Source organism: Sminthopsis crassicaudata, chromosome 4, assembly GCF_048593235.1.
Source record: "Sminthopsis crassicaudata isolate SCR6 chromosome 4, ASM4859323v1, whole genome shotgun sequence".
Lineage (NCBI taxonomy): Eukaryota > Metazoa > Chordata > Mammalia > Dasyuromorphia > Dasyuridae > Sminthopsis > Sminthopsis crassicaudata.
In genome coordinates, this window is record NC_133620.1 from 116,463,183 (window position 1) to 116,486,451 (window position 23,269).

At 33.4% G+C, this 23,269-nt stretch overlaps 1 pseudogene; it reads left to right on the plus strand.

Annotated features, from left to right (window-relative positions):
- Positions 1-18,527, plus strand: part of LOC141540646 (trafficking protein particle complex subunit 6B-like) — a 42,091-nt pseudogene extending 23,564 nt beyond the window's left edge.
- Positions 18,528-23,269: the final 4,742 nt, after the last annotated feature.

Here is a 23,269-nt window from a genome sequence, read left to right on the forward strand (position 1 = left end):
GCAGTCAGTTTTGTAATTAGTCCACAGCAGTGGTAAAAATATTGGATTTTTAAAAAATCAAATATAAGCATTGTAAAATTGTTTCTTGAGAAGCTAATTGTAGACCCATTATTACAAAGTGCCATAAATACATCAGTCCATGCATATGTGTTTTTAAAACTATTTTAGAATTATAGGAATATGGGAAGGTATTATTAACAAATAGTAGAATTCAGATCTCCCAGTAGAGTTCTCCCTTTGGTCCTAGCCTACACATACACACACACACACACACACACACACACACACACACACACACACACACACACACAATCTTACAAAAACACAGGACAGAAACAAGCTTTAGTATGAGAAAGGCGAAGTTTGAAACAGCAGGAAACAAGTCCAAAGCAGCATCCAGTGAGCACCAAACTGACCTTTTGTCTGCAAAATTCAAAACCTATTCTTAATCATAAATTTAGATCGAGTGGGTCTAAACACATTATCCAGGACTATAAGAACATAGTTTAAACCAAACACAAAACTCCAGTTCAGAAACAGAATCTGGAGATATGAATAAATAGAATAAAATTCTGAAGATAATGAAGAAATATCTTGGACTGAAATAAGTCCAAGGGAAAAGAAGAGAATAACTCCATAAGTAATCCAAGAAGTACCTTAGAGAAAAGAATTTCCTGGTCATAAGGATTGTAAGAATATATAAAAGAATTGAAACAGAGGGGAAATGAAAGAGCTAAAGAAGAAAAATGGAAAGGAGAATAAGCATTATATACAAATAATAGTAAACATGTTCAAGAATTTAGTCCATAGAAAATGAGAACAAATCAAGCATAAAACTATTCCATACCACCATCTTGTGATAAGTACACCCCTAGTATATTATCTATTATATATACATAAATGTGCATATATATACACACATATATATACAGGTACATTTATGCATAGTGTGTAAATATAAATATTTTATATATGCCTATAATTAAAACTGCACTAACTTTTGTGACACTGTATGTATCTGTGTACATATATCTATGTGTACATATATATAAAGACACAAATATATATATATATATATACATGATACTCCAAGATATAGTGAAATATGTATGTGCATGTGTTTGTATACATATATATATGTGTGTGTGTATCAATGTATGTGTTCATATATGTATCTCTATGTGTATATAGAACCATGTGTGTGTACCCTCATACATACTTCTTCAAATATGCCTGTCATTTCATAGTCATAGAGAGTTCTTAATGAAGAACTTGCTCTACCAACACAAATTAGCTTCTTCTTTCCAACTTCTAGTTCTAAAGGACTGGTTACCTGAAGCACCAAAATGTTATAACTTGACCAAGGTCTCACTGTCAGAACAACCAATATGTGTCAAAAGGACGTGGGACTTGAATCAGGTCTTTCTGATTCCAAGATTAGTTCTTTATCCACTATTCTACATTGCCTTTTTTACTGAATAAAGACATCTATACTTTAGTCTTTTAAGTATATGAGATTCCATTGCTGTGGGTACCCCCTTCACTGATACAGTTAACTCTACATTAGCAGATGGCCTTTGGAAATCTCAGAAGATAAAAGGTTAATCAATCAGCAACCAATCTGTTGAGGAGCCTCCTAAACTTAGTGTGACTGATTATTAGACAATGACTAAACTTTGTTTGTTCGTGTGTGTATGTGTGTGTGTGTCTCCCATCTTTCTTATAAAATTAGATTCAAAGTTGTGGTTATATAACAAGCCTTTCAACTTCATTATATCAAGCACATGAGGAACAAATTCTAATATTTCCAAATAGTCTCAGTTCAAATGTATACAGCTGAGTTAGATTGAAGGAAAAGGGATAGGATTTGATAAAGGTATAGGAAACTCTCACATGAAGAAACTCTCTTTACCTAAGTTTGGCAACTGATAGTCTTTCTTATAGAGATAAAAAGAGAAAGATTAAGTGACTTATCAGAACCATATAGTCACTGTGGATCAAAGGTCTTAAACCATTATATTACTGGCTTTGAGGCTAGATCTCTAATATTCACAATTTTTTTTTGTTCTGAAAATCCCTTTCAACTATAGCAGTAACAACAAAAACATCTGATGAACCCTAAAGGTAATTATATATACTACCCATAATATCCTTTGGTAGGACTATTGATTAGAGAAATGTAAATTTAAACAACTCTAAAGTACAAATTCTACATATCTAAAATGACAAATACTAAAGGAGATTAAGGAAAAGGGGTATATCAATGAACTATTGGTAGAATGGTAAACTGATCCAACCATTCTGAAGAACAATCTGGAATTATGCCCAAAGCGCTATAAAACTATGCAAACCTTTTGATCCAGCAATAGCACTACTGGATCTGTACCCCAAAGAGATCCAAAAAAGGAAATCAACTATATGTACAAAATTTGTATAGAAGCAAATTCTTCTGGTATTTTGGTGGTAGCAAAGAATTGAAAATTGATAGGATATCCATCATTTGGGGGATGACTGAATAAGTCATAATATATGGTTGTGATGAAATAATGTACTCTCAGAAAATGGTGGTTTCAATTTTAAAAAATGTTAAGATCTATATGAACTGATACAAGAGGATTGAGAGGAAATAGGAGATCATTGTGCACAGTAAAATCAATGCTATAATGAAGGTCAGCTGTGATAGATTTGATTATCATTATCAATATATAATCTAAGGACTTGAAGAAAAACTTTGAGTGCAAATTGAAATACAATTTTTCTTTTTCTTTTTTTTTCTTTTGTATCTATGTGTGTGTGCTATGAGTAATATGGAAACATACTTTGTATGATTTCACATGTGTAATTGATATATTGTTTGCCTTCTCAATGTGTGTTTGAGGGGTGGGAATAAGTAACTCAAAATTTAAAAATAAAAGAATGTTTAAAGTAAATAATATTTTAATTGCTTTATTCATTAAGTGTTTCCATTACCTACAATACCTCTGGCCCCCAAAAGCCCTAGACTAAAATTTATATTATATAATTACAATGATAAAACATATAATTTTATTCTACCAATAATTATGGAAATTAAGTATAAATTATAAAACTCTAATTATAAAAACACAAATATTTAATGTGGGATGTTCTGTAATAATAAATAGGAATATTTCAGCAAAACCTCAAATGCTCACTATTTTCTGGAACACTTCATATTCAATTTCCTTATTTTATAAATTTTGTTTAATACAAATAAAATAATTTACAATTTTGAAGATATTTGGCATAATGTAATAATCATATAAAATCTGAATTTCTACATTAGACTTATTTGAACAAAGGTTTGTAATATTTGGCTCAGTAACAAAGACAGTCTTAACTCTGATTCCATGTCAAATTTCTTTCTGTATTTTATTTAAGGTAAGAATAAAGTGAAAATGTTGGGATTTTCATGGTAGGAAATGCATGATGGGAAATGGGAGAAAATTTTACGTGCTCTCTTTCTGAGATATGAAAACTCATTGCTAATAGTCATCTAACCAACAAATGAAAATAAAAATATAGTTATGATAGAAAAAATATGTTTCCCCACTGCCTAATAATAAGCAATATGTTAAATTATAAACTTACTTGAACTTTAATTTTATATATATGTATATATACATACATATATATATATATATATATATTTAGCTCCATTTTTAACAATGTTTTATAGAAAAACTAATCTTAATAAGAAAAGAATCTCTAGTGTCATGGCTTCCTTCTTTTCTACCATTGGCATACCAGCTATACCCCACTCTCACATACACATTATGGAATGAATGGCCAGTTTATCTGACGAGTTCTTTTGAAAATCCACCAGATAGAATAAAACATAAATTGTTCTTTTCTTTTGTTTTCATTGTTGTTCAGTCAGTTCATTGATATCTGACTTTCTGAGGTCCCATATGGAGTTTTTCTGGCAAAGACACTAGAGTTATTTGCCACTCCCTTCTCCTACTTATTTTATAGATATGGAAATTGAGGCAAACATGGTTAAATTACTTGCCCAGGGTGATAATATAGCTAATAAGTGTCTGAGGCCAGATATGAATTCAGGCAGATAAATCTTTCTGACTCCAAATGTGGCAATCTTTTCACTGTACTACCCAGATGTCCATGGGATAAATTTAAATCAGAAAACAGCCACAATATTCAGCAAAAGACAATTATTTTTTGTAGAATATTTATTGTAGTCCATGATGGTATCAAGTTGGCTTATAATGAACATATCCAAAGGTCATGGGTTTTAAACAGCCTGAAATTTGTGCTATTATAATACAAATGTTCACAACATCTTGATTGCATAGCTGATGAGGTACCATTGTAGAGTATTTGGAGAATAAGAGAGCTACTCTGGTGTTATATACAAAACACAGATGAAAAATATGCACATGACCATCAATTTGAGAATTGATTTGTTCTTAACCAATTATTTTTTGTAGAATATTTATTGTAGTCCATGATGGTATCAAGTTGGCTTATAATGAACATATCCAAAGGTCATGGGTTTTAAACAGCCTGAAATTTGTGCTATTATAATACAAATGTTCACAACATCTTGATTGCATAGCTGATGAGGTACCATTGTAGAGTATTTGGAGAATAAGAGAGCTACTCTGGTGTTATATACAAAACACAGATGAAAAATATGCACATGACCATCAATTTGAGAATTGATTTGTTCTTAAAAGTCAAACTTTTGTAGGCTTTGTAAACAATTTGATGAGCATTTGATAAACTACCAAAATACTTTGTACTTAGTAAGAGTAAGAGTTTTAGGTGATCACGTAAACATCAAAATCACTGTCCACATTAAACATCTATAATAACCATGAGTAGCATTATGTAGTAGAGAGGTTCTCAAACTTTTTGGACTAAGAATTACTTTATACTTTATAAAATTATTAAGGATGCCAAAGAAATTTTTAACATTAATATTTATCATATTTGAAATTAAAATGGATATACATTTTAAATATGTATTGGTTCATTTTAAAATAACAATAAAAGCTTATTAAATGTTAATATAAATAACATACTTTTATGAAAAATAACTAAATTTTCCAAAATAAAAATATTAGTGAGAAAAGTAGCATTATTTTACATATTTTTGAAAATTTCTTTTTGGTCTATCTTAATAGAAGACAGCTGAATTTTCAATCTTTTGTATTCGGTCTATTATGGTACATTATTTTGGATGAAGTATATAAAGAAAATCTGGCTTCACACAGGTATGTGGTTGGAATAAAGAAGTTAATAGTCTTTTCAAAGAATTAAGAATGTTCTTCAGTGATACCACAGCAAAAGGCAACAAGTGATCATTTCTTAACAGTTTTGAAAAATGGAACATGAAACTATATTAATAATTATGTTGCTCTATTACATTAAAATCCATTGGTCTCTCACACATTGAATCAATATTTTGTTCATCCATGATTTTGGAGCATATTGAAAGGATAATTTAAAAAATATTAGTTCATGACTTATGCAGATCTTTCAAATGTTGACATATTTCATTATACAATATCAAAAAAGCATATTTGTTTATTGCATTGCTGATCTAATTAGAAAAGGCTTTAATATTTGGAAAACTGTTAGGCTCACAGTATTAGATACAAATGTTCCAATTCTAATTTTTGTTTAAAACCTAAAGTTTTTGTCATTGGCAATAAATACTGTCAGTTATTTTCCTTGAAGTGACAGGCTCACTTTTTCTCATTTTCATGAATATTTGTAAAATCCCTAAGCCTAAATAAATATAGCCTGTCAGTCATTCTTTCAAAAAAAAATGGTATTCCATGAAAAAAAAAAATAACTAGTTCAGTTCACAACTGAAACAATCACACAAGGATTTTTCCTCAAGATAACCATCATATTTCTCTATGAATATGTGTTTTCTGAATACTTTCCATTTCATTACACAAAAAATTAAAAATTAGCATACTTACAGGAGCTAGGGAGTATAATGAACAAAGTGGTAGGTCCGGAGTTAGGAAGAGTAAAATTCATATCTGACCTTAAACATTTGCTAATTGTGTGACTCTGAACAGGTCCCTTAATCTCTGTCTGCCTTAGTTTCCTCACTGTAAGGGGAAGATAATAAATAGTGTCTACCTCAGGATTATTGTAAAGATCAGATAAGATGTTATTTTGGCTTAATACAATGTCTGGAATATAGTGGTTGCTTAATACATGCTTATTTTTTTCTCTCATTCAAGAGAGATTTAATAAAATAAATTTTTATTAGTTCATCTTACATTGTTAACTGAACTAATTTTTATTGCAAATATTTGCTAGTAAAGAACACAATGACTATTAAGACATTGTCATTGGTGTCATTGTCTTGATTCCTATGAAGAACTTACTATATTTCAGGCACTGTGGAAAGTGCTAAGAATAAAAAGGAGATAAAAGACAGTTCCGATCATCAAGGAATGTACAAACTAATGGAGGTAGACAACATGTAAACAAATATATTCAAATAATCCATATATAAAATAAACAGGATATAATTAGTAGAGGGAAGGTACTAGAAATAAAAGGGCTTTGGAAAGGCTTCCTGTAACAGATGGGGGCTTAAAGGAAGCTGGAAGGCAGATAAAGGAAAGGAGAGCATTCTGTCATGGGGGACTGCTGAAAAAAAAATGCTTGTAACTGAGAGTTGGAGTGTCTTAATTATGGAACAGGAAAAAAAAGCCAGTTGAGGTGAAAGAAAATTGGAAAGGTCAGGAAGAGGGCCAGGTTATGAAAGGTTTGAATGCCAAGTGAAGGATTGTGTATTTGCCACTAAATATATATGGAGACACCAATATTCCTTGAATAGGTGAATGACATGGTGAGACCAGTGTTTTAAGAAAATTATTTTAGTGAATAAATGGAGAATGAATTAGAGGATGGAGAGACTTGAAGCAGAAACCACTAGCTTTACCCATCATTCCTTTTGCACTATCAGTACAAATGTCAACATAGTTAGCTGTTCCAATAAACCATGAGATTCAAAAAGTTATTAAATACTGTGAATATTTCAGCATCACTTATGTTTCTTCCCAAATATTTGCATAAAATACCTTACATGATTAGTTGGTACTGATACCAGACAGAATAATATAAGCAAAATTTTAAGTACAATCACATGTGTAGATTCATCTATTTGTAAGACAATAATAAAATTCTGCAAACAAAATCTTAGTTTAATACATGCATATAGCAAAATCTGCAACAATGCATTATTGTGTCATTAGAAAGTGCCATTGACAAGATTTCTCTTAGTAACTTTTCATGTAAGAGGTATTGGCATTATGCCAACTGCACAAGGGTTTATTAGCATCTTAGCTATTATGTTCATTTCTCTAGTCATAACAATATAACTTTCTCAGTTAGAGATGCTCTGATAGCTTTTTCATTTTTAGTGTGAAAGTCTTTAGCAAACGATTTTTAGCTTTTAAAGACTTCATTACCTCTATGTTGAAAATATTTAGTTCCTTCTTCTTTAAATTCTAAATGATTGGTTTCAAGATGATATGCAATTTAACTGGCACCATAGTATTGTTTTAAAATGTTCTATTGCATGAAACAGAATAAGCTAAATTATTAGCATATATAAAGCCAAAAGGAAAATACTTTTTCATGTTTTTGTTTCTTATTTATAGTTTTACTATACTATTCTTATTTATAGTATATATATATATATATATGTATGTGTATATATATATATATATATATATATAGTTTTCCATAAATCAAAGAACTCTCTGATATTTCAGTTTCACCCTTAGTTAGAGTTTGAGCAAATGAGTCTTTTCATCTCCTAAAAGGCAACAAACTCCATCTCCCAGGGACAGAAGAAAACCCTTTTAAAATGAAAGGAAGGCCCTGGAAAATGAAACATGACTAAGAGCTGATAAAATAAGGTCTGGCTTGGACTATGACTGGATATTTTAAATCCTGTTGTTGGAAATCCTTCTTCTGAGTTTTAATTTGAGGCCAAACACCTTTTCATTGAAATTCATAGAAGCTGAGTTACATCATTCTGGAATGTACTGATCTAAATTATAATGATGTACAATATTAGATTTTAGATAGCATGATGTCTCTTAGGTAATAGTAATAGTGTCCAAGATGCTTATTTATTTGTTCATTTATTATAATTCAGATACAAATTCTAAGGACAGTTTTAGCTCTTAGTCTTCCACCTATGGTGACATTTTCCAAAACACAACAATTTGCTTCCCATTAATTTTTTGACATGAATACCTAAAAGTTCCATGTGCATTGGCAACAATCATTACAATACATTCTCAAATCTTTGTAATTCAAGAAACATGAATTAAGTAGTTCCTGCATATAAAGAGCTAGAACTGAGCAATGCACTTGGATAATGGAGCACGTGAGACTAATTGCCAATTGGACGGTTCTCTATTAACTTGTTTGAAGGTTGACCCTCCCCAGCTGTTCTGTGCTGACTTGATTGGTGGGTAAAAGAGGGGGAAGTGATGTGTGTGTGTGTGTGTGTGTGTGTGTGTGTGTGTGTGTGTGTAGGTGTAGAGTAGGCGGAGGAAATTGAGGCATTCTCTCTCGTAGCAGTTGAGAGAGGAAGGTAGTGTGGAGATTACTAGATCTATTCTCCTGACAGGGACCTCAAGAGACCAAGAATAAAGACTTTTGATGATCCTGACTCTGGCTGATTTCTGGGAAGATAGAATTCCAGCACCTGCATATGCATCATCCGGAGGTAGAAAATAAAGATATTTTAAAACATATCATTGTAAAAGTAACCTGGAGAAAAAATTACTTAGGGATATCCTACAGAAATCATTGCTTTGCAAGTATTTGAAGGGCTTTAGCCTAGAAGAATTAGACTTGTTCTTTTGGGCCTCAAAGGTCAAAATTAAGAGTAATTGAAGTGCTAGACTTGACTATGAGAATATATATTTGTATATTGAGATATTCAGTGGTTTCATGCTATGAAATGTTTGAATTAAGATGCTGTACTTGTGGCCTTGAGAATATGGCTTAGCAAAGGGAAAAGTGATTAAAGACTAGGTTTGTGTCTTCCACATGAGTGAGCCTTTTAACCCATACTCACTTCAAGAGTTATCATTTTCTAGGGCAGGACAATATAGCAAGAGGAAGCATGCAATGTTGATGTGATCTTTGGTAATTTACTTCCTTTCTGTGGGACTCAATTTTTTTAACTGTAAAATTATGATGTTGAACTAGTTGACCTCAAAGATCCCTTCTAGTTTTTCATCAATAATCCTAGAATTCACTGATTAGGAGCTAGAAAAGGCTTCAGAAATGTAATTAAGCCTTATTTTCTATTTACAAATAAGGAAACCGAGACCCATTAGGAAGTGTATTATCCAAGGTTACACATATAGCAAATGGCAGAGTCAGTACTCAAATCTGGTCCAAATCTAATATTTTTTTCCTTTGCACTGATATCTTCCCTAAAACAGCATATACTTAGATGGTCTAAAGATAAATTGAGAATTTTAGTTAGTCAAATAGTGTTACTTAATAAAATTTATTATCTTATTATTATTTAAAACATTTATTATTAGCTATTAAGGGCCTATTATGTCCCAAGTACTGTGCTAAGTGCTGGAAATACAAAATTGGAAAGGCAAAATACAAGAAGTGTTCTCAAGGATAGCACCAAAAATTCTAATTTTACCCAGTGACTTTGAAAGTAATAGAACCAATTTTTACATGTATACAGGTTTATTTACTCTATTAGATTTCAATATGACTTTGAGCAGGTCACTTTATTTCTCCCGACCTCAGTCTCCTCTTATATATAAAACAAGAGAGTTAAAGTAAAGGAGATTTAATATAACTTCCAGTTTTGAATTCCATAATCCTCTGACCCTGGATCAGCATCAATCTCCTCAAGAGACTTAAATCTCTTTTAATGGTTGTCTGCACTTGGATGGGTTTCATGTCATTAAGTGCAAATGGATGGGAAGGATTTTTGTTGCCATTTGTCCTTCATTCTTGAAGAGGACCATGACATCAGGGAGCTAATGCCATGGCATGCAAATGATTGGATTTAAGTGAGGGAGGGCTGTGCAAGGTCACTTGGTTCACTGTCCCCTCCAGAAGCAACTCAGTCCAGTGACAAGATATAGATCAGCATGACTGGAGATAGCCCAGGATGCAATGGAAGATCTTGACATTTTTAAGCTGAGGTCTTTAATAGGTCTCAGTTTGACTGAAGTCACACCCATTCAGTGATTACGGCTAAGTAGCAATAGAAGCAAAGAATCCTCTCCAAAAAAAAATTCTAAAAAAAATAAATCTGGGAGGGGAAGACCCCCAGGGTTTCTGGGAAAAGCAGAAATGATGGGTGAAAAAACCCTATATTATACTGCACCTGCTCAGAAGTGAGGAAGCAGCATTTGAGTTACTTTCATCATAATAAGGCCCCTGTTTCTCCTCTAGTCATTTTTATTCCTCACCCACATCCCAAGAACTGTCTCTGCATGTTTATGATAGTTCTTCTTTCATGACAAACCTTCTTCATGGTGGGGAAGTGGGTGAGCAGATTCAGGCTCAGGATTTCTGAGTCAACAATTTCGGCTCTTTTTTTTGTAGTAAAATTATACCACTGGGACTTCTAGATGCTTTGGCAGGAGCTACATCAAAACAAGAACACACATGACTGGTGAGTAAAGATATATTCAACTTATCCAGCCTAGTAACAAAAGAATTAGAAATTCCAAACACCTCCAAATGAACTTTTCAAAACAGTCATGGTGAACAGGAAGTAAACACAAAAATGACATATGGTTTATCTTTTCAATAATTACATTTTCAGATGTAATTCTATATACTTTCCCCCCCAAATAAAGTCTTGTTTAAAACCAAATGTTTCTCTGTTAACATAGGGTAGGCAAATGAGAATGCATATTCGGATATTGAGATATTCAGTGGTTTCATGGTTATGAAATGTTTGAATTAACATGCTGTACTCGTGGCCTCTTAGAGAATAAGGCTTAGCAAAGGGAAAAGTGGTTAAAGACTAGGCTTGTGTCTTCCACATGGGTGAGCTCTTTTAGCCCACACTCACTGTAGGAGTCAGCATTTTCTAGGCAGATCAATATGACAAGAGGCAGCATGCAATGTTGATAGTGTGCCCTGTGGCCAGATTGGCGCTACATTGTATAAGATTCAATCCAAGTGAATTTGATTTGTGGCCCACATTTGCAGTAGAGCATCAAGAAAGGTTATATGGGTTGATGGCATGTGTGTCCATGATTTAGAAACATTTTGAAAGATAGTATACTTATTAAAAATAATAACTTAAGTTTCTGTAACATTTTCCCCATAACAACCCTGTGAGATAAGTAGTATATGTTTTATTATCCTCATTTTATAGATGAAAAAACTGAGTTTCAGAAAGATCATGTGACTTGCCTTTGGCCACAGAGCTAGAAAGCAGGGGAACCTAAATTTAAACTCAGCTACCCTGAAGGTTCAATGTTCTTTCTACTATACTCCATAGCTTTCTAGTCAGATCTAGAAAATTAACATTAATGAATGTCTACTTTTACCACTGCCAAGAAATATTGTAGTATCTGTTCAGAAATGCTGTGTTGATAAAACACTTCCACTCAAAGACCTTGCAGAAGGTACAGATAATGGACATGTAGATATATATGAAGTGAATGTGTGGAGCTGGGGCAGAAGATTAAGTGACAAGAACATGAAACCTCATCACTGAAATTTAGACACTAAACCATACCGGGATCATTAGAAAGAATGACTAGATGCTGAACAGGTTCTATGTGGTATTGAGCAAATCATTCCCATTATCTGATGAAGGAATTGAGCTAAATCAACTCTAAGCTCTTTTCCAGGTCCCAAATTTAGGATCTTAATAGTCTATAGCTTGATAACTACCAGTGGCCAGGTTTGGACCTAGGGGAATGGAATAAGTAACTGAGTCTAGATAGGATTTGAGGGCAAAGGGGAGGGTATGAAAATAAATAAGACATGTCTCTGGAGTTAGAGAATTAAAGGTAGGGAACTCAAGACCAACTGAAAACTAAATTAATTATCCACTCTTTCACTACCTTGCTCCCATTTTTATTTATTTTTGGTTATTTCAAGCCATTCATTAAGCATTCTGGTCTATTCTGAGGTCTTCAGAATCAGTCCTGAAAAGAAATTTCAAATAGTACTCAGTTTATGAAATAGTATGTTTTGATTGGGAGTTTAATACACAAAAATAGGGCTCAGTTCTTACATTCATGTAAGGCAGACAATAATAATAGACTTTGTCAATAGGAATGTATCAAATAGGATTTAGAAGCTCTAAGTTGGCTACTTGGAGTTTCCAATGCCATTTATATCATAAAGTCAATGGAGAGCATAGGATTGGCAATCAGAATGAAGACAGGACCCTAAAACTCTAAAACTCCTTGAAGGAGAAAATTGTCAACTCTGCCTCAGTAAGGGACCCCTCCCAAGGGAAACAAGACAGTTTTATTCTGTTATCTAGGTGGGGTTGGTTCAGTCCTAAGAAAAAGAATTCCAAACCTATTGAATTAAAGAAACTCATTCAATTCTATTCAAATTCCAGCTCAAGCTGAAACCCAGTTAGTAGACAAGCCAACCTACGACTCCACCCAATAGCCCCCTTCAGCTTGTAGCCAAAGCTCCTCTTATAAAAGAGCCAATCTAAAATCCTCTCTTAGCAGAGGTTCCAAACATGCCATACTATGCCAAGGAAGCCTCTAGCCACTGGAATAATATTCTTTTCTAATGTTACCCTCTCTTTACCCTCACCTATTCCCCTAAAGAGACTGTCTCTCTGTCAGGATTTCTAACCTTACTTCCCAATCTCTATAATAAACCTCTTTTATCAGTCCAGTTTTTCAAGTTTGTAAATTCCTTTACAGAGAATCCCTATGCTACCAGAAGGGGAAACTCCTTACCCTTGTGCCAAATCCCAAGGGGGCATGGTACCATTTGGTTCCCTAAACCCCAAACCTGCCACTAGACCTTATCATTTAACTCCCTGACTACCAGAAACTCTAATCTCATTTTGGTTCCCTAAATCTAGACCTATTCCCTAAATCTAGATCATTTGGTTCCCTACAAAAGGGAACCCTAAAACCTAAACCTCATCATATTTTTGGTTCCCATACCAGGATCCCCAAAAGTTAGACTTCACCTCATCAAGGAGATCTAGGTTATAATACCATTTCTGCCCATCACCACTTCCTTATCCCTGTGTGATTTTGAGAATAGGATCACAGGATCACATATTTAGAAATGGAAGGAATCTTAAAGAACATCTAATCGAACCCTTATAGTTTTTAAGATGAGAAAACTTAAGAAGAGAAGCCAGAGAAGGAAATAAATCCAAGAGTTTAAGTGGCAGAGACAGAATTCAAACTCAGGTCTCCAACTCCAGATTAATACATTCTTCCAACTGATGGGGGTTGAGGTCCCCTTAAAATTCCTTTCTGATTTCCCAAACGCCATGGCTGACCTTGATGGCTTGACCTTTGACCAAATCCTGGTCAAAAAGCACCCTTTTGAATATCCGGGCCCAGCCCCTACTATCTGCTCAGCTTTCCCCAGCCCCCCCACCGGATCTGAGCTATCTGAAAAGCCTGCCAAGAACTTGGAACTGCCCACAATCTCCTTCTAGGTATAAAAGAGACAAGCTGGAGCTCTCTCTTTGCAGGAGCCCTCCCCGCCAACACATGGTATCCTTTGGGCCATGTAAGGGTTCCTGCCCGCCCAGCAGCCACCTCTGGCCCTGGTGTCTTTGTAACTGAACTTTAATTACAAATTTCTACAATAAACCTTTTATTTATCAATCTAGGTTTTTGGGCCATTTACAGGGGACACTGCATCTCATGGGATCTTTGTACTGACAAACAGGTTTCCCCCTTTCCTTTCTCTCATCACAACCATACTCTGAACTCAATGAACTTATCATTCCTCTAATCTTCTCTTGAAACTGCTCCTCACTCTTCAGATTTCTCAGGAGATCCCCAGTAGCTTTCTCACCTCTGGAAAATTCCTCTACTTCTTTAGCTCTCTCCTCCAATTGAGTTCCTCCCAGAAAGGTCCTTTTAAAAAAGTACCTGGGCCAGCCAACCTCACACCTCCACTCTTCTCTGAACTTTGCTTCTGACTCCTTGGAATTTTCCATCATTCCCCTACATAGGTATTTTCTCTACCCACCCCCCCAATTTTCAGTTCTCCTTTATGGATTTATCTTTCCCCATTAGAATGTAAACACATTCAAAACAGGAACCTTTTATTTGTTTGTATTTGTGTTCCCACTGATCAGCACAATACCTAGTAAATAGTAAGAGCTTAATAAATGCTTTCTGACCTGATACCCTATCTAAGGTCCCTTCCACTCTAATAATGTTCTATAAAACAAGGCCATTTCTATTGTTCTGTGATATCTGGAATAGTTGTATCCAATAGCTCCAATAATAAATGGGGTATCTCTTCCAGCATTACTATCTCTGACTCCCAATATAAGAAAGCAAGCATGAAATGAAGGAAATATTTAGATATCTTTGAAATGTACTTCACGATATAACACAAAATATGTTCTACAGAGTCTAAGGACCTAGCCTACATATCTTACCTCTGACTTCCTCCCTAGGTGATCTGGGTACATCACTTAATTGGCTCAGGCCTTAGTTTCTTCATCTGTAAAATAAATGGGTTGGGTTACATGGATTTTGAGGGCCCTCCCGTTCCAGTTCTATGATCATCTTTGAGAAGTTGGCCAGAAAATCATTTCATATTTGTCTCTTTTACCAGGAGAGGATTTCAAGGCTGACTCCAAAGAGACTCCCTGTGCATTTCAGTAACTGTAATGTTTTCCAGCCCCAGGAGAGGGGGAGGAAGAATTAACTGGGTGCCAGAAAGTGAGCTGAAACAAATTACAAAGAAGACTTCATGGAAACCCCTGCTATGTGTTGAAATAAATTTTTTTTAATGTGAAAAGCACTTCCTTTCTCACAAGGTTCCCCACCCACCTCCCCTGGGGGCTCTCTTGTCTATTTCCTGAATCACTTAAGAATCCCTCCCCTCCACAGCTGAAGCCTTCTTCACCATCTGTCTGAACTGAGGAAGTCTTCTTCCTTATTACAGTGTGACTTTATTTTATTTTCTCCTTTAAAATTTGAAAACTTAATAAGTTTAGTGTCCAGACATATAAAAGGGATGCTCTGAATCCTCCCTTCCTTCCATCAAAACACAATGGATCATATGAATAAGCTATGGCTAAACAAAAAGCATATTTTAATAACTGTAGGAGAGAATTGGGCCCTTGTCTCCACCAAGGGAAGTAAAGATAGGAAGAGGAAGTGAAGAGTGGTTGCTTTTTGTATCATGATATCAGATTAATCTACTAATCTTTGTTTTAAAATTATGCTTAGTTGTTATATTTGACCATTCATGTCTTCTTCTTGGGGCTTTGACCCCTGTTATCCCTCATATAATATCTTCATATGTCCTTATATAATCACTCTGATTATAGAATGTTTGAATACAATTAATCAGCATTGGATAATGAATAAAGAGATCATTTTTAGAATCAGAAAAACCTAAGTTAGGCTATTGTTATTAATAACTAATAATACCGATTGTTAACTGAGGCTGACAGATAGGTAGCTTTCCCAGGGTCATAAAACTAGTATCTGAGACTGAATTTGAACTCGAGTCTCTCCTGGCTGCAGTTCTAGAACTCTATTCACTGGAACTATCTAGTTTGTTTGTCTGAATCTAACACAAAATGTCTGGCAAACCATTTAACTAACCTCTTACTGCCCAAGCAATTTTCTAAGACTTTAAATCCCAATACAATTGTGGATTTAAATTAATAGAGGGGGTTTCTTTTGAGGAATTATTTACACCAATCAAATATAAGTCTGGGAATAAAACAGATGAGAAGACCAAGATCCAGAAATCCTAATTTGCCCATGGGTACACAGTACAGTACTCTATGTGTTAATTTGCCTAAGATCACATAGTCCTAGGCTATGACAACTAAAATTCAGGTCTTTGGACTTCAGTACTAAATTACTACGAATTATTTAAAAACTTTAAAGAAAATACAATTTTTTAAAAATAGCAAAATCTTTACTAACTTTGAAATCTCAAAGTCCAAGTAAAAAGTCAATCCTTATGTCTTTTTCCTTGCCATAGTCAGGAATACGATTCATTTCCAGATTCTTATTGTCCTCTGATTGTCCTCACAATATCCTTGGAGACAAGATGGAAAAATGTTGAGTAGATAATAGTTGCCTTCAAGTAACTGAAAAACAATCATGCAGAAAAGAAATTATGCTTTGGCCAAGATGGGGAATTGTTTTGCTTGGCTGTGCATATTGGTTACAAAGATTTTGTTTTTTCTTTTTAAAGGGAGACAGGTGGGGGCATTCAAAAGAAGAGAAATGAATGCATGTTGATTTAAAAAATTAATTTTTAAAAAGAAGTTATGGGATGAGGGTTACCATGGACTTTGGAAAAAAAAAAAAAAACCAAGCAATGAGCTAGAGTCACCTAAACTTTGATATTTAAAAATAATTCTTAATTATTAAATTGTTCAAATATGGAATGGGCAGCCCTGGAAGCTAATGAGTTTTCCATATCTAGACATCTTTAGGATCTAGAGACTGGATACTGCTTTGTCAGGGATTTTATAAATGGGATTCCTATTTTACTATGGCTTAGTACCAGATGCTTCTTGGTTTTCTTTTGGATCTAGAATTATGTGAATCCATCCATTCAGGCTCTGAGATTATGATTCTTTTTGGTCTATGCTCAATCCTCAAAGTCTCAGCTTTACCCACATCTAACAGGCAATATAGTACAGAACAGAAATCTCAGTGTCTACCCTATGGTCAAGATTTGTCATCCTTGCCTATTTGTGCTGTTGTTGTCTTCTTCCTCCCAGATTGTGGTTCCTGCCTGCATGACTGACTAAATCTATGATACTTGCTTGCTTCTTTTATTATTAACCAAGCTCTAAGAACCTACTTAACTCTACATCATCTGTCTAATCCTTCTTGCTTAGCTAAATTTTCATTCCTGACCTTTTCTAGTCATCCACATCCTATTACTATTCATAAGCCAATATGGCAGCAATAATCCAAGCTGCAGAGATCTGTATAGATAAAAAGTTAACCTCACATCTATAACACACAGTAAATAGCACAATGGAGAAGAGAATGATTTTCCCATTTTACCCACGCTTGAAAAACAAGTTTGAAAATCAGAACTAAAAAATAATTGGTATGTTACTAGGGAGAGATCTTGGAATGGGGAGAGAATAGATAAGAAGAAATTAAGGAGAGGTACCCATTAAACTCACCAGCCACTATTGAATAAAACATAGCAGAAAGCCAGGCCTTACTAAATGAGATATGGAAAACATCCTTTTGGTCATCTATTCATATTTTTTGCCTGAGCATAAGACCTTCCAACAGAATGACCAAATTCTCCTCCACCCTTCTCATAGAGAAAGCACTTGGGAGTAGGAAGAAGGGTGGGAAGGAGTTTTCATGTCCCTAGATGCTTTGTCCAGCCAAGATTTCAGGAATAAAAGGGCTTCCCAAATCCTAGTGCAATCAGCACCTTTATTATTTGGTAATAAATTTTCCCCTTGTGTCAAACCTGCTTTGTAAATAAAGACTTGGCTTGTGCAGAAGCTATTTCCAGAAAATAATAACTAACCAGGAAAGTCAATCTTTGTGACTTGGTTAAAATACAAATTTGGGTAATCTCAGCAATAATATAGATATAGGTAACAAATTTTAAAGATAAAACAGATCACCAATCTCTCTGTACCTCCATGCTTTCAAAACTGTTCTATCTAGTGGAAACTACCAATGTGTAGGCCTGGGCATGAGCTGGGTGCCTGAAGCTAGGAGGATAGTCAAATTTGACTATCCTCCATACTCTGGCCACTCACTAGACTGGGCATTGCCCCAGTGGAGTCACAGCCCAGGCTTAGGTCCTGACCTCCACCTACCCCAGAACTTGAAAGAAGAAGCAGGAAATAGCAAGTGAGGCTCTCTTCTTGCTTCTCCACAACAAAATGATGACCTGCATCTACAAATCCATGAATCACAGAGAGGTAGAAAATAGTCTTTAGTTTTAAAGTGGGACAGAGATTAATAGAAAGTTTTACAAAGGTCACTGCAAGGTTCAAGGATGAATTAGATATCATGAAGTTCATTTGCAAGGATTTTTGGACCACTATTTTCAAGAAACACATTGATAGCATTAAGATAACAAATTTTGATTCTTTACTCAGATATCAGTATTTTTTAACTCAGAAACTGTATTTAGATCATGCACTTAAGTATTTAGCATTTATATGTGGCTTAATCAGAAGTGGCTTATTAAATTTGGAGATAAGTGTCATGACAGCTGACATGTCAGCATTCCTAGCATAAAAATTTCAAGTAATGATACAGAAGATATATGTAGCATGTCTTCAAGTGCTTCTATAATGTAAAGATTAAATTATATTTTTGAATAATAACCTTTGATTTACTAGCATTTTCACAAGTTTCTTGATTTGTGTAAACTATATGTTAATTTAATTTATTAGATGATGTAATATACAATCTCAAATAAGATTATCATTGTGTGTGTATATGTGCACACACACGTGTGTGTGTGTGTGTGTGTGTGTGTCTTTGTGAGTATATGTGTATTAGAAGTTTATGTTAAAATAAAGAGGATTTGTATTTTAAGTCTGGTCATAATAGTACAAAAACTAAAACTGAAAGGATTTCTGAGATCAGTAAGGATATAAAGAAAGAAAATAAATCTTTGAAAGAAATTAGATGAAGAAAACTAAGTTGATGGGTTACTAAATTAAACAAATGGTTAAAAAATCATGTATCTGAATGTATATGAGACCAATGTGGATGATTCTTCACATGCAAAAGTTACTTTTCTAAGTCAATTTTACTACATTCAGGTGATAAATTGAGAATGTCCATTCTTCAGCCACACTAGGTCATAACAATATTTATTTCCAACAAATTTTAAAATGTCACACATGTTAAACATGTTCTATGTTAAATATCTCTCAATGGGTTTACCAATAGCATGTGATAAGTATTGATTTCTTTAAAAAAAAAAAAAGAAAAAAGAAAAGAAAAGAAATTACCAATGTGTAGGAATCCATTTGTTTCCTGACAGAAGCATAATAATAATAATAGTCTCTAAATTCAATCCATCCTCTATCTCACAAGAGATAAAGAGAGTAATGGCAAAACAAAGAGAATGCCAAAAGTCTTGTATGTTGAAAGTTCTGGGTATCCTGAGTCTGCTACAGAAGTTGTAAAGACCCAACCTGAATGCTAAAATAGTGATCAATGAAGGTCTGGCAATACTACTGACTGGATTAGCATCCAACTCAGTGTGATGTGATTGTTTCTATGAATCTAAGAAATAGGATGATAGTAGGTTGGAAGCTGGCTCTGCTCAGAACTATCCTCAATATCACCTTAACATGAAGGTCAGCAGAATAAGTGTTATGGTACCTTTATGTTATGGTACCACAAAAAAACAAGATAAATCAAAATAAATAAGACAAAAATTCCTCACTTGCTGAAAAAGTTTTGGTACCAATTGCATTGATTCAAAGCTAGTAAATGAAGAGTATATGAAATGAACTAAAGCTATGGTTTTTTCCCCAACAAAATGGTTTTTTGCAACATATCATATACAATGGATTTTACTAATTATAAGCATGGAATTCCTATTATTTTTGCAATAATTGCCTCAATTCCAAGTCATATGTATCAGGAATAAATCCAGGAATAAATAGATAGCTTCATACCTAATCCCAGATAACACACAAAAAAGGAAATAAAAATTAAGGTGTTGTTCATATAGACTAGAAGGAAGAAAAAATATAGAGGAACTAGAGGAAAAACTAGAAGACATTAAAAATCTACATTTAATTAGCACAACTGCAGAAGTGCTAAGTCTAGAATTAGATGGATGACAAAATCTATTGATTGATGAATGGCTGATGTCTTAAATGACTTTGAAAAGGAGATGAGCATACTTAGTTTGGGATTTCAAAAAAATCCTTTTTATTTAAGACATTTTTCAATTCCTTAATGCTACTTCACTTTGATAAGTTTATGAAAAATAAACGGAATTATTGCAATTTTTTAAAAGAACCAACTATACAAAAACAGTAATTCAAAAAATGTTACAATCTATTAAAAGTACCATGAATGTATTTTTCCATAATATTTGATAGAGTATGAAAACTTGCCAAGACTTTCATCCAATAGTATAAAAATTGTGTCATTGCCATGACAAGAATGATAGAGGAAAAGTTGTACTACCTAAGAATAAACACCAAATAAAATAGCATAATGGAAGAAGCAGGATAAGCAAACTATTAAAGATCAACAAAAAGATATTATAAGATTACATCAATATTTAACTGGAATATGAAGTAGAAAATTAAATAATAGATTACTTGATTGAAGGCAAAAAAAAAGAGTCCTTTAGAATGGAATCCAGAAAACAAATAGATATAGACATAGACATAGATATAGATATAGATATAGACATAGATATAGATATAGATATAGATCAGAAATTCTTGAAAGCATTAATCAATGGTTAAAAGCAAAAGATTAAAATAATACAAGTAGTAAAGTTAAAAAATTAAGCAAGTAATTCCTTATCTATTTTAAAAATTATATTTCAGAGGTTACAGCAGCAAAGAAATTAGGAGAAAGAATTCCCCCCAAAAAGGACCATGTGATATAATTTCTGATGATCTCTGGTCAAAACACATCCAACACAATGCAAACATAAATTGGATCAAAAACAACATAGAAAGATAGATGTCATTGAAAGAATAAAAAACTGAAATTCTAAATACTCCTCAAAACTGGAAAATAGTGGGGCTATAATTATTGATACCAATCCTTCTTCTCCTAACAAATGGCAGCATATACCTTTAAACCAAAAGATGAGAGCTTGAAATAACTCTTTTATCAAATATGCATTATTACATTATCAAGTAAGATAATATGTGTAACATACTTAGCATAGTGTCTAGCACATAATAGATATGTTTGTTATTTTTGGACATATGTAGGTGATGCAATGATTGGAGCATTGCATTTGGAATCAGGAAGACCTAACTTCATATACATGGCTGTAGATACTTACTAACTCTGTTTCCCTGGGCAAGTCACAGAACCTCTGTCTCAGTTTCCTCAACTCTGGGATATTAATAGAATGCTATTGATGTGTAGAGGATGAAAAAAAAAAGGTTTTTTTGTATTATTGTATTATATTTAGAATAGCTCCTGGCATTTAATAGGCATTGGATACTTATTGGATACTTCCTCTCTTTCAAATGTAGATCAATTACCTATTTATGTACTTTGTAAAATAATCATGACTTGTACCACTGGAAAAAAAAAAAAAATACCAACACTAATACTAGTGTACTAGAACTACTATTAAGAAAGCAACATTTTTTGGGGGAGCAAAAAGATTATTCCAAAATGTACCAAAGATATAAAGAGCAACTTCTTACTGATTCAATGATTATTTAAAATAAACAACCTTTAAGTGGCTTATTTATAGATTTTAAATATTATGTATATAATATACATATTATGATTTATATGTTTATATACATAAATTTTATATTTATATAGCCTTTATAGATTATCACAAAGTTTTTGACTCAGCTCTGCACTGATTTATAATCCTAGGATTGAGCATCCTCCATATGTATAAAATAGATGGAAACATTGAAGGAACATTGTATATATCCATAGATATCCATATGGAAAACTGTTCTCCATTTAAACATGCCACAAAACATGGTTTATTCCATTGTTTCAAAACATAATGTTGAAAATAATCAATAAATAAAATTGAATATTACTTTCAAGTCAAAAATTGAGCCAAAATAGAATACTACACTAATCATTTGGTGTGCATAGATGATATCAAAAGGACATAGCCATACATAAAGACACATTAACTAACTTTTTCATATTGCAGAATTTTTATTCATTGATACCAAAATGTCATTTAAGTTAGGTAAGTGAAAACTTCTTAATATATGTCAAGGAGGAAGAAAGACTGAAAACTGAATTTGAACTTACAGCTCATTGAATCAATAAATGAAGATGATACTTAAAAATGCCTTCTTCTTCTCCTTGAAAGACAAATTGAGTTTAAGACTATCAAAATAAAATTGAAGCTTAGTATGTTGAGTCTGACTGGAATCCTGAAGTCAAAGCTTAATAGGAAAAAACACATTTACATCAGTTACCACCTGAATGATATCAGGCTTAATATATGCATTTCTAATGGCAAAATGGACAACAATGGACCCAGGAAGTGTCTAAATAAGAACTCAAACTACAGAAATAAAATACAAAGTTTGTGATTCTGACAGCATCTGAAAAGTTAAAGCTTCAACAAAAAGCAGAAAAAGATTTATAGATGTTCTCTGAAGACATGATAAATAGGTTTCAAAATTACTTAAATACTTTTAGAATAAATAGACTTCACAAAGCAGTAGTAAAGGTTATCAACAGATATTAAACATTATGTCTAATGTAAATAAGACAGAGCCAGTGAGATGGCTAAGATCCAAGAGTAGAATTGAGTGTCATTTCTCAGGAAGTATATGAACTTGGTCAACAATATGTTGACACAGAAGTATTACAGAAACGGCTGAAGTGTGTGGATTTTTTTTTTTAATAGAGGGATTTGTGATCCCAATATGGAGCCAGCTAATAAACACCAGAAATTACAGAAAGATTATCCTCATCTAATGATAAGAATATTCTTAGGGATCAATGAAGATTATGCAAATAATCAATAGAAAATATACAATCCATCACAAGTTATAACAATGTAACGCTAATTCAGTAAGTGCTACTGAGTACCTACCCACTTTGTTTCCAATTTTAGATCCTCCCCTGCCCCCTAAAAATGAAGTCTAAAAATATTTTGTTGTGTCTATAAATTGTTTCTATCTTTAACTTCTTTAAGTATATGCACAGTAATATGATTATTGAACATCAGGGTGTTAACAGTTTCATGTTTTTTCTTGCAAGCATCCAAATTGTTTTTCTATAAGAATTGGAACAATTCATATATTTACTAACAATGCATTAATGTGAATATCTTCTCACAGCATCCCCCAACATTATCATAGAGGTATTTAGTGGGATAAGCC